The following is a 17,771-nucleotide window of genomic DNA, read 5'->3' as shown; positions in this document are numbered from 1 at the left end:
AATTCCAATAAAATGATTTATCATTTTAATTAAGGTTTTAGTTTTGAATGTATCATGAGTGGAGTTATTGACATTCCACTAATGGACTAAAAAAAGCCTCATATTTTAAGACACTTCATTCCAAAAGTTTTAAAACTAGATTTTTTATTTATTTTTTGTTATATTTTAAAAGTGTTAACATTTCCGTCCCTTCACTTGTACTATATTACCCCACTATCGTTATTCCTAATATAAAATGTTAGGATAATTAAATTGAAAGTTCATAAAAAAATTAATAAAGCTAAAAAAAAATCCTTATAAATAATCCCAATAACAATATATAGTTAAACAAGACAAAAAAAATATATAGATTACAATAATTACTTACTATTTTGAAGAAAAAAATTACAATAAATTTATATGTAAAGCAATCAAAAACTTACAATTTTGTATTGCTTGTAACCTAATATATCCTGTTGCAAATTTTCTTCCTCCATACTTTTTTGTTCTAAAAATTATTTAAAAAAAAAAAAAAGGTTTATAAGATGATAATGGAGTGTCAAAAGTATTTGTATATAATATGAAACTAGAGTTAATTTAAATATTTTAATATAGGAGTAAAATTGTCATTATAGAAGTTATTAAAAGGTGGGGCTTCGCTTTTTAACCTGTTTCTTTGGTATGAATCAGAGCTGACTGACCCGAACTAAACAGTGTTGGGCTTCACAAGAGGGTGGCCTGGTCCATCAAAAGTAACAAGGACATAAGGATCCTTTTGAAAATACTGTTACTGTTATCCCAAGCTTCATTCAATATAAGTAAATAAAATTACTAAAATGACCCTCCATTAATGATGAATAGTATTTTGTGAGAGAAGCACTATTCTCCTTAGCTGACTTTAGCTACTGTATATTGTTCTCGTTTGTTTCAGTGAAGACAAGCAAAACTTCTAGCTATATAAGGTGAGTCTTTTAAAAAGAAAGGAAAAAATTACTTAAAATATTTTTTTCTAAACAGTGTAAATTGAAGTCCAACTAGGCATGGCAATGGGGCGGGATCTTAGTCACCATACCCATCCCCGCCCTCAAAATCACTCCCCACCCCCACCCCATCCTAGTTACGGTAATGATAAGAATTTCTTTTCTCCGCCCCAAAGGGGAATGTTGGAGGATCGTCCCCACCCTATTAATTTTACATAAACATAAATTAATTTGAGCATTATCAAATACAATAGTTAATTTTCGTCCACATGACAAACACTTAAATTAATTGTTTAAACATAGTTAATTTTACATAAATATGAGTTAAGGTTCATTCTTGTTCAATTGTTTAGGGTGAGGGAAATTGGAAAAATATAAGTTTATATAAATAGGATAATTGTATAATTAGGTGAAATATAAAAGAATTAGTGAAAAACATATATATATATAATTTTTAATTTTATATATTATATATGAGGTGGGGGAAAGGCATCACCCACCCCCGCACCATCCTCGAGGACAAGGATTAAAACGCCCCCAACCCCTACCCCTATCTCAAAAAAATTGGGGCTTCCCCACCCCACCCCAGTTTATATTTATATTTATACGAGGATTATAAGTTACACGGCGATTAGGTGGAATTAAATAACACCCCTCTTGGAAATGTTTTTTAAACCCTATACTCCCCACTTCTTATTCATATGGAGTAAATTTGCAAAATGAGGATAAAAGAGTAAATTCAGGAATATGTGATCAGCAAAGATGAGAATAATTTTTTTTTTTTTTTCAATTATAATTCCCATTTGTTTTAGCAGTGAATTAACGAATGTTTTTAGGAGAATATTATTCCAGGTAAAGGATTAGATCAACATAAAGTAGACAAGTCGAAGGAGTATCTATAACTATGAGTGACAATCTTAGGTATTAAATTATATGGGCTATTAATGAAAGAGTAGGATTGTGAGAACACTTCGTAAAGGGGCTTAAAATTAAATGGTTTTGGGCCTCACCAATCTAAACATTTTTCTTTTTGTACGATTTGAGTCACAAAATTCTATGTAAGCCTCACTAATATTAAATTTATTAAGAGAAACAATTTATAAAAGTTTTTTATTCCAAAACATTCCTTGTAAAACTTTTAAAACCTTGAAAAGTTTTATTAATGGATATTAGAAACATTTATTAATAGATCTTGCTATAATTGTAATATAAATTTTGACACTAATTCATGAAAATTAATTGATGATAATCCAATGGCTTAAAATTATTTGTTGACATAAAAATTAATCAGTTCAACTTCTTATCTAATCCTTTGGATTACATTGAATTAATAGCTATGAATTTGTGTCTCAAATATGTGTCAAATACTTGAGTTAAAATAGCCTAATTTCTTATTAAATCTATATGTTATTATATTAGAAAATATTCAAATAAATTTTATATACAAATAACAAATTTTTTAATTAAATTTGAGTAAAATAAAACCATACATAATTTAAATATTTGTGAAAATTAGACTTTCGAATCCTATTAATGAGAATTAAGTCTAAAATTTTAGACTCACAACCAAAAGTTTTCATAATATTGTGATGTGTATTAAGCATTAATAATTGTATTAACTAATAGTGTAAAGTTGAGCAAAAATCTTTTACTAACGAAATATATTGAAATATTTATAAATATAGTTATTGCAAATAGTGATTATTAGCATTGACTTGAATATAAAATGACTTTTCCCAATACCTTTTAGGGAAAAAAAAAAAAAAAAGACTCTAAAATTAATTTATTAGGTTGTTTATTTAATTAACTTTTTTTTTTTTTTTTTCATAAATATATCACTCATCATTCTAAGCCTTCCTTGAAGGACAATGTAGAGTTCGGAAAGCTTGGAGGAGTGGGCAATCCCTAGGGAGTATCTAGGGAAGGGAAATATTGGGAATTGATGCTAGGTTGTTGCTGGTGAGGGTGTTATGTAGGGCATGCTTTTGCCTTGGTGTTTTTGTTGGTGCTGTTTATTGGTGCGGATGGGGGTGGGCAGTGGGAGGGTGTGTGGCTTGTTGTTTCTGGTTTGTTGCATGGTGCATTTGACATGGATGTTTCTAGAGGAAGGGATTCTGTTTCAGTTTTTTTCTCTCCTGGTTTGTGGTTGATGTTTTGGTTGGGGTCTTGTGTTGTGGCTGTTGCAGACCCATCTCTTGGGGTTTGTGTGGCGGTGAAAGGGACTGGCGGTTGGGGGTGTTATTGGTGCTGGGGTGGTTGGCTTTGTGGGACGGGTGAGGGCTGTTTAGGCAGATGGCGCGGGGTCTTTGTGCATTGGCGCGACTGCTTTCTTCCCTGTTGCTGTATTTTTTTTCAGCAGGAGGTGGCTGTTTTGCTGCTTTTTTGCTGTTGGCTGTCATGTCTTGTATTGTGTTGTGCTTGGATGTTACTGTTGTGGTGTGCAACGTGGGGTGTGACTGATTCTCTTTCAGCTGATTTTTTGCTGCTGTATTCTAGGTGTTTATGCTCCGCTCCAAGTGTTTTTTGTGGTCTTGTGTTGTGGATATGTTGTTCTCTGGCTGAGTAAAGGCTTTTTGGTTTGCCATCCTGATCCTTTTTTTTTTTTTTTTTTTTTTTTTTTTTTTTTTGCTATTTAAGGGTTGTGTAAGGTGTCCATTCTGGCTCTTTGCTTTCTTTGTTGGCAGCGTCCCTTGCTTGCTTAGGATCTGCTTTTTGGGGGTAGTAGGTTGTAATTCTTTACTCTTTTTATAATTACCAATTACCTAAAAAAAACTTTGATTATTTTGATCCCTTAATATGATAGGAATTTAATATTCAATAAATTTGCATTTATATACTTTGGAATAATAAAACTATAATATTTTTATGTCCTACTAAAAATAAACTTAAGTAGTTGACGGCCAATGTTTTATCCCAAAAAGGAATACTCAGGTTTACTATAAACTCCATTAGGCAAAAAAAACTAATATTACCAACAAAATAAAGGCATTGGGGCATTTGACCTTTAACAACTTCTAAGCTAGGTGAAAAATCTAAAGATAAGATTGTTAAACGATACTTCAAGGCAATATCTAATTCCATTACACGAATTGTTTAATATTGAGAGTCTTAAGTGTCCTGAACATCTCCTCCAATTTTCTCCATGCCATTAATAACATGAACCGTTATATCATATTTCTTAATTGAGCAAAGCAGCTTTATAAGAATCTTTGTAGCATTCATTGCTTGGAGCCTGGCCATCAATCTTCATTCTTACCAAGAACTTGAATGCCATGTCTACTAAACCGGCTTTGCCGAGACCAGTAATCATAACGTTGTACAATTTTATCCTGACCTTTCCTTTCTGGCGCAAATCACTGAAGAAACCTAGAGCATCTGAAATTGTTTCACTCTTTAGATAACTCTGCAACATTAGAATGTTAGCATCCAAATCGGTCTCAAGGCCACTTCTCTGTATCATCTCATATACTTTTTTAGCTAGCTCAGGCATTCCAGCATGCCCAGCTCCATCAATGAAGAACTTATAGGTCTCTGAATTGGTTGCATGACGAGACAACTGCATCTCCGGCAACTGTAGGAATTGCTTTTTTGGATTTTCCATGTTAGAGAAACAGCGAATAACAGCTCGGAAAAATCCTCAAGTTGGTTTGTAACCCGTTTCCTGCATTTTAATAAGAAGTCTAGCGGCAATATCTACCTTGTTGCAGTTGTTAAAACCAAGTATCAAGCTACAATAAGTAGCCTTAGTAGCAACTTTATTCAATCTATTAAAAGCGTCGTGAATCAAATAGTCATCTTTTACCCCACAAGTTCTTCATAAAGCCGATATAATCTTACTTTTTCAATAATAAAGCATTCTCCAAACCAAATGCACTCTTTTAGAGTAAAGGACAATCCACATCTCAAAAGTAAGAATCCATCCTGAAAGAGAGTGGGAAATTGACCAACCCTAGCCATCATTTTTTGTTTTTTGTTTTTAATTCTTTGGGACCGTTTGGATCATATAATGTTTTATTATAAGGGTATTGATGAGGACAAGACCATCTGTTGTCGTAAAGCTGGCACAAGATCATCTTCACATTCCGGTGGGCCGGATTACAAGGAGTCAAGCTAAAAAGATGTAACGTGCCTTATCAAACGTAATTGAACAACTTAAAGCCAAGGAAGCAATGCATGAAATCGAGTATGCCCTAGAGGGATCCAAAAAGATTGTTAACAAGATTGAACCCAAGTCCAAGTTTGAGGAATTAAAGACCGATTCTTGCTAGCCCTAATTGGGTCCAAGTTGGCGTCCAAGCCTTTGTTCATGGGGCTTAATAATTGTTATTTTATGTGGGCTATTTTAAGTTATTTTAAAACTTATTTTTGGTGTAATGGGCTGGAGCTATTTATTTACTAAAACCCAATTCTTTTATTATTTTTATTAGTTGGGTTTGGGTTAGTTATTAGGGTTAAGACCTATTAATGGGATGTTAGCCTTATTTTGGGCTAATTAGTTAGTTATATATAGTTGTAGGCTGTTTTGGCCACACACTTTTTCGAGGGAATAATTAAATATTTCGTTTTTTTTTTTTTTTTAAAGATTGCATCTTGATCTCTAGAACTCATCAAGAATCACCAATTCTTGTAGCGTTCTTCCACGAAACTTATCAATCTAAATCAAGATTGTGGCGTTTCAGATTATCTATACCAAGGTTCTAACGATAGATTCGTTTCAGATTGCGGTTCTTCGAATTCTAATTGTTTCTAGATTTTTACATTCTTGATCAGCGGGTTTCTTCGCAAATCAAAGGCGTTCGCATCAGTTGGTATCAGAGCAAGGTTCAAATCAGATTCTTTGTTATTTTTTTATTTTCGAGTCTTTATTCTTGTTTCGTCATATTCAATTTGTCTTGGTTGGGTCTTGCTGAATATCTTGAATAAATCGATCATCCTACTATTGAATTTGTGTAATTTCTTAGTTATTTGAACATCTTGGGGGCTATCTTGATCAATTCGTGCACCAAATTAGGGTTTCAATTCAGTTTAGTTCAAGTCATTAGGGTTCTTTGAATTTAATCCCGTGTTTGTAATCTGATCTTTTGTTGAATCCATGTTATTTCGTTTGGGTCTTGATTTGTAATTGATTGAATCTTGTTAGCATCTTTTCTTGATTGCAAATTAAATTCAATACAAATCAGATTTGATTTAACAAAAGTCGGCCAAGTTAAAAAAAAAAAATTGCAACATATATCAGATCTGAATCTATTGTTCACGTTCAAATCTTGATTTCTATATAAAAGAAAGAAAAGTCGCGGCCAAATCTTGTTAATCTTGAATCTTGGTCTGATTTGTTACAATCTAATCTTTTACGATTGTCCTTCCAAAGATCGATCTTGATTTGAAGTTTTGTTCGTTTCATATTCTTGGTGTTGATTTTTTTTTATCATTGCCGTGAACACTCCTTTAAATTCCAGGTGTTTTATTATCTTCGTAATTGATTCGGATATGCCCTTTGCATTCTTGGTAGGTGATTTTGGGCGTCATGTATGAAAATTTCATAATTCTTGCCTTTTGTTGTAAAAAAAAAAAAAAAAAAAAATTAGATCATGAGATTCAAAAGAGCGTTCTACACGTGAGTGTGAGTGGCTTGAATAATTGAGTGTAAACACGTGAAGGAGTGTTTGTGAGGTTTTCTCATGGGAAATCTTGAAAAGGACATTGAAAAAGAATTGGAGAAATCCGAAGCTTTCACAATGAAAGCTATGCAGCAACAATTAGAACGTATGATGAATGTTATGAGTAGTTTTGAGAGTATGATAGAAAGAATGGAAGAAGAGGAAAAGAAAAATAAGAAGAAAGCACCATCCACACGAGTCAAGATAGGATAGTAACCGATAGTGAGAATGAGCGTAGTGACGATGAGATGACCATAATAAGTGCGGATGGGTAGATTAGAAAGAACGGTGGGAAATACTTTAGAGGGGGTAGGAACTCGGTTTGGGAAGATAGAAACTTGGGTAGTATTAAGATGAAGATTCCACTATTTCAAGGTAGGAACGATCCGGAGGCTTATTTGGAGTGGGAGAGAAAGGTAGAACAAGTCTTTGATATCCATAGTTACTCGGAAGAGAAGAAAATGAAATTAGTGGCCGTGGAGTTTACCGATTACACTAGCGTATGGTGGGACCAATTAGTTAGGAATAGGCGTAGAAACATGGGTAGACCTATTAATTCATGAGAAGATTTGAAGAGTGTGATGAGGTAACGATTCATTCCGAGCCATTACTATAGAGATTTGTTCCAGAGGTTACAAGGGCTTAGGCAAGGGAATAAGAGCATAGAAGATTATCATAAGGAGATGGAGATGGCTATGATTAGGGCGAATATAAAGGAGGATAGAGAAGCCACTATGGCTAGGTTCTTGAATGGGTTAAATCGAGAGATAGCGAATGTGGTAGAGTTGCAACACTATGTTGAGTTAGAGGACAGGGTCCATATGGCCATGAAAGTTGAGCGATAGTTGCAGCGTAAGGGCTGACGAGACTTAGGATCATATAATAATACTTTTAAGTCGAATAGGTCTAAGCGAGATGAAGGGACCTCCTACAAGCCCAAAACCGAAAGTCCCAAGCCTAAGAAAGAGGAGTCCAACCATGATTCAAAGTTTAGTAAACCCGAACCACCCAAGAGAAACAACGAGATAAAGTGCTTTAAATGTTTGGGTAAAGGTCACGTAGCTCTCAGTGTCCAAATAAAAGAGTCATGGTATTGAGGGAGGATGGAGAGTATGAGACGAAAGAGAAGTCGGATGATGATTCTATGCCACCATTAGAGAATGCTAGTGATGTAGAGTTAGAGTTTCCTATTGAGGGAGAGATATTAGTGTCTAGGAGAACTTTGAGTGTGCAAATTAGCAAGGAGAATGAGGAACAACGAGCGAATATTTTCCATACTCGCTGCCATGTGAAGGATAAAGTGTGTACCTTAATTATAGACGGTGGTAGTTGTACTAATGTTGCTAGCATGAAACTTGTTGATAAGCTTAGCTTACCTACACTCAAACACCCTAGGCCTTATAAGCTACAGTGGTTAAATGATTGTGGTGAGATTAGAGTTACCAAACAGGTGTTAGTGTCGTTCCCCATAGGGAAGTACAAGGATGAAGTTATGTGTGATGTGGCTCCGATGCATGTCGGACACATATTATTAGAAAGGTCGTGGCAGTATGATAGGCGTGTAATTCACGACGGATTTAAGAATATGTATTCATTTGTCATGAACAACACCCAAACTACACTTGTACCTTTAACCCCAAAACAAGTGTACGGGGATCAATTCAGAAAGAAATTGAGCGAAAGTGAGAAAAAGAGTAAGGCAAAAAATGAGAGTGAAAAAAAATTAATGAGTGAAAATAATAGAGAGAAAAAGAGAGGTGAGACAGAGAAAGAGAGATCGGGAAAAGAGAGAGGGGTGAGTGTCCAAGAGTGCAAAAGTGAGATTGCAAACAGAGAGAAGAAAAAGATGAGTTTCTACGCAAGAGAGAGCGATGTGAGGGCTACTCTTGTGATTGAACAACACTTGTTGATGTTTGTTTACAAGGAGTCATTTTTATTAGATTCTGATGCTAACCTTTCTTTGCTTAGTGTGGTTGTTTTTCTTTTGCAGGAATTTGATGACGTATTCCCAGAGAAGATACCAGATGGATTACCACCCACTCGAGGAATCGAGCATCAAATCGACTTCATTCCTGGCGTATCAATCCTTAATCGACCAGCCTATAGAAGCAATCACGAGGAGACGAAGAAGCTTCAGAAGCAAGTTAAAGACTTGGTGAAGAAGGGATATGTACGAGAGAGCATGAGCCTGTGAGTAATTCTAGTCATACTTGTGCCCAAAAAGGACGGGACATGGAGGATGTGCATTGATTGTCGAGCGGTCAATAAAATCAGTGTAAAGTATCACTATCTAATTCCTAGGTTAGATAATATGTTGGATGAGATGCATGGATCTTGTTTGTTCTCTAAAATTGATCTTAGGAGCGGATGTCATCAAATTCGCATGAAAGAAGGAGATGAGTGGAAAACTACTTTTAAAACAAAACATCGTTTATATGAATGGTTAGTTATGCCTTTTGGTTTAACTAACGCACCTAGTACGTTTATGAGACTCATGAATCATGTTTTGCGAACATTCATTGGAAAATTTGTAGTTGTCTACTTTGATGATATCTTAGTGTACAATATGAGTCGAGATGAGCATCTAGGACACTTGCGTTATGTGTTAAGTGTTTTGAGATGAGCAAATTTTTACGCTAATCTCAAGAAGTGTTCCTTTTGCACATACCGAGTTGTATTCCTTAGGTTTGTCGTGTCATCTAGAGGTGTTGAGGTGGATGAGGAAAAGGTAAAGACTATTCGGGAGTGGCCGACACCGACCTCCATCACCGAGGTTAGGAGTTTTTATGGTTTAGCTAGTTTTTACAGACGATTTGTGAGAGATTTTAGTACACTAGCTACACCATTGACGGAAGTCATTAAGAAGTCCATAGGGTTTAAGTGGGGTGAAGAGCAAGGGCGTGCATTTAGAATGATTAAGGATAGGTTGAGGTCTACGCCTTTGCTTACTTTACCTAATTTTACTAAAGCTTTTGAAATTGAGTGTGATGGATCAGATATAGGCATTGGAGCTGTTCTTATGTAGGAAAGGAGACCCATAGCGTATTTTAGTGAACAATTGAATGAAGCAGCCTTGAATTACCCTACATATGATAAAGGAACTTTACGCATTGGTGAGGGCATTGGAAACTTGGCAACATTACTTATGGCTCAAAGAGTTTGTCATCCATACTGATCACAAGTCCTTGAAACATTTAAAAGGGCAAAGTAAGTTAAATCGTAGACATGCTAAATAGGTCGAATTCATATAGACGTTTTCGTATGTCATCAACTACAAGCAAGGTAAGTAAAATGTAGTTGCTGATGCATTGTCTCTCAAGTATGCTTTAATCTTAACCTTGGAAGCAAAATTATTAGGTTTTGAGCACATTAGGGATTTATATGCTACCGATAATGATTTTGCTACTATTTATGCTGCTTCTGAGAAAACTGCTATTGATAAGTTCTATAGGCATGATGGGTTCTTATTTAGAGAAAATACATTGTGTGTGTTTAATAGTTCTTTGAGGGAGTTCTTAGTTCGTGAGGCCCATGGTGATGGTCTTATGGGACATTTTGGCATTAAAAAGACTTTGGATGTCTTGCATGAGCATTTCTTTTGACCGCATATGAAGAGGGATGTTAAGCGTATTTGTGACAGGTGTATCCCATGTAAGAAGGCCAAGTCTAGAGTCTCACCCCATGACTTGTACAGTCCTTTACCGATTCCTAGTGAGCCATGGGTAGATATTTCCATGGATTTCGTATTAGGGTTACCTAGGACAAAAAGAGGCGAGGATTCGGTTTTTGTAGTTGTAGATAGGTTTTCAAAAATGGCACCTTTCATTCCGTGTCATAAAACTGATGATGCAACTAACATCGCCAATTTATTTTTCAGGGAAATAGTGCACTTACATGAAGTTCCGAGGAGTATCATGTCGGATAGAGATGCAAAGTTCTTAAGCTAATTCTGGAAGGTGTTGTGGGGTAAGTTAGGTACTAAACTTTTTTTTTCAACTACTTGTCACCTACAAACGGATGGCCAGACTGGGGTAGTAAATAGAACATTATCTACATTGTTGTGTGCTATTTTAGAAAAGAATTTGAAATCTTGGGAGAATTGTTTGCCACATGTAGAGTTTGCATATAATAGTGTTGTGCATTCCGTTATAGGTTATTCACCATTTGAAATTGTTTTATGGTTTAAACCCTTTAACCCTTTTGGATTTGTTGCCTTTACTTGTTGATGAGCCTTCTAGTTTCGATGGCAGGAGAAAAAGCGGAGTTTGTTCAACAACTTCATAAAAAATAAAGAAAAATATTGAGAAGCGAACCGAACAGTACGCAAGGCAAGCTAACAAGGGGCGAAAGAAAGTAGTATTCCAACCAAGAGATTGGGTGTGGGTACATTTGCGGAAAGAGAGATTTCCATCTTAGCGGAAATCTAAGTTGCACCCTAGAGGCGATGGTCCATTCCAAGTGCTCGAACGAATCGAAGATAATGCATACAAAGTGGATCTTTCGGATGAGTATAACGTAAGTGCTACCTTTAATGTTTCTGACTTAACTCTTTTTGATGATGCAGATTCGAGGACAAATCCATTTCAAGAGAGAGGGTATGATGAGGACATGATTGAGCTGCATGTTGTTGTAAAGCTGACACTAGATCCTCTTCACATTCCGGTGGGCCCAATTACGAGGAGTCGAGCTAAAAAGATGCAATGTGCCTTGTCAAGCGTAATTGAAGAACTTGAAGCCAAGGAATCAATGCATGAAGTCGAGTATGCCTTAAAGGGATCCAAAAAGATTTTTAACAAGATTGAAGCCCAGTCCAAGTTTGAGGAATTAAAGATCGATTCTTGCTAGCCCTAATTAGGTCCAAGTTGGCGTCTAAGCCTTTGTTCATGGGACTTAATAATTGTTATTTTATGTGAGCTATTTTAAGACTTATTTTTGGTGTAATGGGCTGGAGTTATTTATTTACTAAAGCCCAAGTTTTTTTTATTATTTTTATTAGTTGGGTCTGGGTTAGTTATTAGGGTTAAAACTTATTAATGGGTTGTTAGCCTTATTTTGGGCTAATTAGTTAGTTATATATAGTTGTAGGCTGTTTTGGCTGCACACTTTTTCGGGGGAATAATTAAATATTTCGATTTTTTTTTTCAAGATTCCATCTTGATCTCTAGAACTCATCAAGAATCACCAATTCTTGTGGCGTTCTTCCACGAAACTTATCAATCTAAATCAAGATTGTTGCGTTTCATATTATTTATACTAAGGTTCTGACAATAGATTCGTTTTGGGTAGCGGTTCTTCGAATTTTGTTTGTTCCTAGGTCTTTATGTTCTTGATCGGCGGGTTTCTTCGCAAATCGAAGGAGTTCACATCAAGTATATTATATTAACGGAAAGAAAAATCACCTTAAAGATTATTGGGAATGTTTAGAAAATGTGTTTAGTTGGTTTGAATAAATTGGTAAATAATATGTTAGGTTGGGAGGATAAATGGGTGGATATATTATATAGATTACTAAATTGCCCTCCTTTTTAAATATTAATATAATAGTATTTTTTGAATCATTTTTTAACCCCCTATATTTGAAATTTTGCTAAAACACCCCAGCCATATAAAACTTTCATTTATAGCAAAATCACTCCCACCCAACCCAAGCCATTGCCAGTAGCTACTCACCACCGCCGGCCACCACCAGTAGTCGACGACATGGCACACGACTAGCCGTATATGGTCAGTCGTGCGTCGACAAAGTCGGAAAAGTCCATGGATCACAAATCCATGGTCGAAAAATGATCAAATCTATAGCCATTTCACAGCCAAAGATGTGGTCGTGAAACGACCACAGATCTGGCTGTGAAAATGCTAGATCTTTGGTCATGCCATTTCACGGCCACATCTTTGGTCGTGAAACAGCCATAGAAATGCCAGATTTGGTCGTTTCCGGCGCACGACTGACCAAATCCCACTAGTCGTGCACCATTATGGCGACTGACGCGGGTGGTCGGCAGTGGTCTTGGGTGGTTGGGGGTATTTTGTTAACTTTTAAAATTTTTCGTAGCTGTGGTCTTTTAGCTAATTTCTCAAATGTAGGGGGGTTGAGTAATTGTTATTTGATAGACATTTGAGGATAATTGTGTCCAAAATGATTTTAATTAAGGGCAAAATGGGTAAAAAAATCATATTACCCTGGTAATGTTTTAATAACACCCCCTAGCAAGGTAATAAGATTACTCTCCATATTACCAATAATAACCACTATTTACAATAAAAGTTTCTCGTAATATTTAATTACTTGTAAACCAAACACAAGAATCTTACAAAATAAACGAAGATTATCCCTGTTATCTTATTTACCCCTGATCTAAACGGCCCCTTTGGGTGTAACAACTCACTAATGTTAAAGGCATTTTTTGTCATTTCAGAAACTTAGGAGGATTTCATTGTTTAATGAAACCTCAAGGGAGTCAAATAATAACCCTTTTCAATATTACAAATCGTGGAGGGCTTAAATGTAAATATCACGAACTAGAACCACCTAAAACCTTGGTTATGTTGTGCCCTAATGTCTCCTCTCCCACTATATAATAATTCTATTCGCTAAACCCTAACTTCAGCCTCTCTAACTCTGTAAAACCCATGTTTTCTACAATCTTCCAGAGCCTTCTCACCACGCTAAATATACAGTATTAGGGTGTAGCACCCATCTTAAATGCCCTAGGCCCTCAGCTTGGAGTTGTTTAGTTCTCTGTTGTGGTAAAATTTCTGTTTTTTCCCCAAAGTTTTAATTTTTGGTTCATTGTTTGTGTTGCTTTGTTAACTTGTACATTATACTTTGATGTTATTTGTGCTTTCTCTTTTTTTTGTTAATGAGGCTGATATGCCTGTGCCTATGATGGCGTTAAATATACTTTGAGAGTTCATCTATGAAACGAATTTAATCTGAGGCAGTAAGGCTATTCTTTTCTTTTTGGCGTTTTTTGTTTAAATCACATTTCCTGTTCTTCAATGATGTCTCTCATGTAATCCAGTAATTTCACCGACCCCGGTTGTGTTTTTTCCGTTTGTTTGTTTCAAGACTCTTGTTTGGTGGCTTTCATGAATTTCTCAGCCATCATGCATAGCATCAGGGCAAGGCAGTCTGTTATTCTTTTAAAATTTAATTTTTAAATCGTTTTTTTATGTTTGGATATTTTACTGTTTGGCCACACTGGTAGTGCCATTGTTCATTCAATATATAGTTCAAGTATGTTGTAATTTTTTTCTTAGCTTGGTTGAATTATTGTTGCTTTGATGGAATAGGCAATATGCAAGTGATGATAAACCAGACAGGGACATCAGTACTCCCTTGTGGAAATGGTGACTTAGTCTAATGGGAATCTCTCTGATGCATACAAAAATTTCACCTTACTGTACTACTATTTAGAGTTGGATGATTCATTTTGTTGCTTAAATTAAATTACTCCTTGCCTAGCAATTGTGATTTGTTACTATGATTTCTTCTAGGCCAACTTTTGATTTTTAATTTTGCTTTTGCATGATCTACTATTAGTCTTTGTCTATTTTTATGGCAATATTGTGCAAGTGACGATAAAACAGACAGGGACATCAGAAATCCAATGGAATATGATGATTTGTCTATGGGAATCTCTCCGATGCACAAATATTACTTTCTTAGGAGTTTATGGGTAATCATAGTTGCAATCAAGCTAAAATTTCATCGAGTCATGATAGTTTTGGTTATTTCAGTGCACACTTCTAATATGGAAGTGGGTTAGCAATGTTAAAATAGTACATATTTTTCATTTTTGTGTTCCGAAACATCCTGATTTGCCAATGATGCATCCAAATGCATGTATTATCAGATAGAATTATGATGATAATTGATTGTCACTACCTCTGAGGCATATCATGGAAACTTGCTTTTTGTTTAAACTTAAGCTGGCAATTTTGCTGCATCATTTTTTAATGCCCCTTTGTGATGTTTTTTTTAAAAAAGATTCTTTCTATTTTGTGATTCAGTTTAATATTTATAGAAGCATTTGCTGTAGTATAACATGATTGTTTACTTCATGAGAAACTTGAAGTTATTTCTTGAATGTGTAATTCATTTTTTGTTGGGGAAAGCATGCTCTTTGATAAATAGTATTAGAATTAGGTGTAAATTGTGATATTTTTTTACTTGCCGAAGTTGAATGCTTCTCTATTGGGAAACTAATCTCGACTTTGTTTTATTTTTGACCTGACAGATTTTATTTGTTGAACATATGTGTCATTTTGTTAGCACTTGGATGTTTTGCCTATGATGGTGTTAAATATACTATGAGCTTATGCCATGAACAGAAACTTAAATCTGAGGCTCTTTATCTCTTGTTCTGTCAATTTCTCTGGAAAACCATTCATATTTAGAATCATGGGTTATACATTGTTGTGTTTTGGGGTTATTGGACCTGTTGGTTTTATGGTTTTGTTATGAAATGGATCAAAATTTTCATAATCTTATGTTTTAATGGTAGAAAGGCCTGATGATTGTTACACAAGAACGGAGATTTGAATGGTGTTTATGTTGTAGCTTTACCTGGAGTAGGGCTCCATGAACACCGGGTGTAAAAAATAGTTGTAGATGGTATATGAAGGCCTGTAGTAGCTAATTTATTTGTCTATTTAAAATTTATAGTGGTTGATATGAATGATAGAGTTCTATGAAATTAAAAAAAAAAAAAAAATGTAAAAAAACTAAATTATCATTTCATTAAACCTTTAAAATACTACTTATTTTCTTCATATTGAAGAGCGGCTTATTTAACATGTGTTGATTTTTGTTTGTATTTTGTGTTACAGGTTTACCTGTTCACTAATCACAATTATGTTATTCAATGTTACAAAGAAAAAATGTAAGATTAGTAGTAGCATATTATGATGTATTTTATTTTTTAAATAAAAAAATAGCTTATTGAAGATATTCCATGAACTAGGAATATATCTACCATAGTGTATTAAAATTGTTCAAAAAAATAAATAGATGTTATCTGAATTATTTTTGACAAGATTGATTTACAATTCATAACTTTGGCTAATTATTTTATATTAGATATTCTTCCATGTTTGGATGAGGTTAATATTAGATAATTGGGATAATTAGATACATTGTAAAAAATTATTCTCAAAAACTTTATGACATAGTGGCATTTGGGGGTAGTTGTTAGAAATATTAATACTTAAGGGGTTGTTATTAAAACTTACTAAAGGTAATCAACTTTGTTTCCTATTTTGCCCTTAAATGTTGAGTATTTGGTTTAAATTAGTCTCATATTTGTAACATTATAAACATTTATTCATAATGAGGACCTTTTTGTTTTCATCTTTAAAATTTTTTGAACGAATTGCTTTTGTTATTGTCATTATTTACATAAATGTTATTGAATCCAAAATTAGCTATCATTGCCAACAACTATGGATTGTGTCGGAGGATGTAAAAGTTGTCATAATTGTGTACAGTCGCCATGGATCACAAATCCATGGTCGAAACGGCTAGATTTGTTCGTTTCATGACCAAGACTTGGTCATTTTATGGCGAGAACTGTGGTTGTTTCATGGTTACATTTTTTGTCGTGAAATGGTGATGGCTGAATCTATGGTTTGTCGGCATCATGGTCAAATCTGTGGCGTTTTGGCAATTGTCGATGGTGGTGTTGGTTGTCGTAATGGCTTGGGGTGGGTATGGGTGTTTTTGCTAAGTTTAAAACATTTTTGGTTTTTTTGCTAATTGAAAGTAAAGGATTAAAGAAAATTATTTAAAAAATAATATTATATTAATATTTAAAAAAGAGGATAATTTAGTAATTTATATACACATTTACGTAATTATATATTTATTAATTTATTTAAACTAATCAAATACATTTTTAAATATTATTGTCTTTGTTGTTTTTTTATCCCAAGTATCTTGTTTTATAGGTAGTAGATATTTTGAAACGGTAGCTCCATTCAATTAGAGGTTGTTTCATCACTATAGGTAAATAACAAACTGTATTTTCTGTTTAGTGATGAATTTGAGTGCATTAATACAGGTAAATACAAACTGTATTTTCTTAATGGAGCTCGCAAGAGGAGAATAATGAAAGTTAGGGTTAAGAAAAGAAGGAAATTATTGTTTCTCCTTCTCGCAAGCTCCATTAAATCAGAGGCTCTCTTTCATCATTAATACAGATAAAATACAAATTGTATTTTCTTTTTTTGTGATAAATTGGAGTGCACTAATACAGGTAAAATACAAACTATAATTTCTTTAATGGAGCTCGCGAGTAGAAGTAATGAAAATTAGGGATAAGAAAAGAATGAAATTAAAGGGAGAGGAGAGAAATTTAAAGTAAAAGTAGAAAGTAGTAGCATATTATAACTTTTCAGAAGATTTGTCTCTTACAAAGTAAGATTTATTTTGGGATAAAAAACGGCAAAGGCAATTTTACACTCCAGCTATTGTTACCATTGATAATGTCATTTGAAATTTGAAAATGATATACTTAGTGGAGTCGACCATAAACTAAGCTTGTTACTTATTTCATTTCAACAAAATTGTTGAAGATCTTACAAAAGCATAACGAAACACGAAATTGAACCAACGTGATGTGGAGGAACAAATCGAAGCTGCAGAAAGAAATGATGAAAAAATTAAGGCAACTATTCAAGATTGGCTGTTTGATTAGAACTTGAGACGTTGAAAGGAAAAATAGAAGTTAATAAGAATTGTCTTAATGGGTGTTGTCCTAACTAGGGTTTTCGATATCAATTGGGTAGGAAAGCAACAAAGACAAGCATTTTGTTGAAGGCAATTGTAGTTAGAGGCCAATTTGGTAGAGTGGGCAATCTTGCACCTCTATCAGGTGAACCTTTAGCATTTAAAGATTTTGAATTTTCCCTGTTTATGAAGGTAACTTTTGATAAGATTATAGAGAAACTTAAAGATGAATACACCCATATGGTTATATTGTGTAGGATGGGTGGTGTGGGTAAAACAACGTTAGCAAAAGTAGTGAGTAAAAAGGTCACAAAAGAGAGCATCTTTAAGGAGGTTGTGATGGTTGCTGTATCCCAAACTCCAAAGTTCTAAGATATTCAAGGTCAATTGGCTGACTTCCTAAACTTGGAACTTAAGGAGGAAACT

The 17,771-nt window shown here is 34.5% G+C and overlaps 5 non-coding genes and 1 pseudogene across 5 annotated transcripts; all 6 read left to right on the top strand.

Moving 5' to 3' along the window:
* The first annotated feature begins 6,637 nt into the window (after positions 1 to 6,637).
* Positions 6,638 to 11,461, top strand: LOC116130979 (annotated as a pseudogene).
* Positions 11,462 to 13,492: 2,031 nt separating this feature from the next.
* Positions 13,493 to 13,557, top strand: LOC116131026. Its single transcript, XR_004128189.1, has one exon. It is a non-coding gene; the product is annotated as a small nucleolar RNA Z267 (small nucleolar RNA).
* Positions 13,558 to 13,913: 356 nt separating this feature from the next.
* LOC116131019 lies at positions 13,914 to 14,001 on the top strand. The gene has a single exon (XR_004128183.1). It is a non-coding gene; the product is annotated as a small nucleolar RNA R44/J54/Z268 family (small nucleolar RNA).
* Positions 14,002 to 14,184: 183 nt separating this feature from the next.
* On the top strand, positions 14,185 to 14,269 carry LOC116131020. Its single transcript, XR_004128184.1, has one exon. It is a non-coding gene; the product is annotated as a small nucleolar RNA R44/J54/Z268 family (small nucleolar RNA).
* Positions 14,270 to 14,438: 169 nt separating this feature from the next.
* Positions 14,439 to 14,514, top strand: LOC116131021. The gene has a single exon (XR_004128185.1). It is a non-coding gene; the product is annotated as a small nucleolar RNA snoR122 (small nucleolar RNA).
* Positions 14,515 to 14,900: 386 nt separating this feature from the next.
* Positions 14,901 to 14,972, top strand: LOC116131025. The gene has a single exon (XR_004128188.1). It is a non-coding gene; the product is annotated as a small nucleolar RNA Z267 (small nucleolar RNA).
* The last annotated feature ends 2,799 nt before the right edge of the window (positions 14,973 to 17,771 follow it).

This window comes from Pistacia vera, unplaced genomic scaffold (assembly GCF_008641045.1).
Source record: "Pistacia vera cultivar Batoury unplaced genomic scaffold, PisVer_v2 Contig227, whole genome shotgun sequence".
NCBI lineage: Eukaryota > Viridiplantae > Streptophyta > Magnoliopsida > Sapindales > Anacardiaceae > Pistacia > Pistacia vera.
Note: the sequence above shows the minus strand (reverse complement) of the source record. Positions and strands in the feature narration are given on the sequence as shown.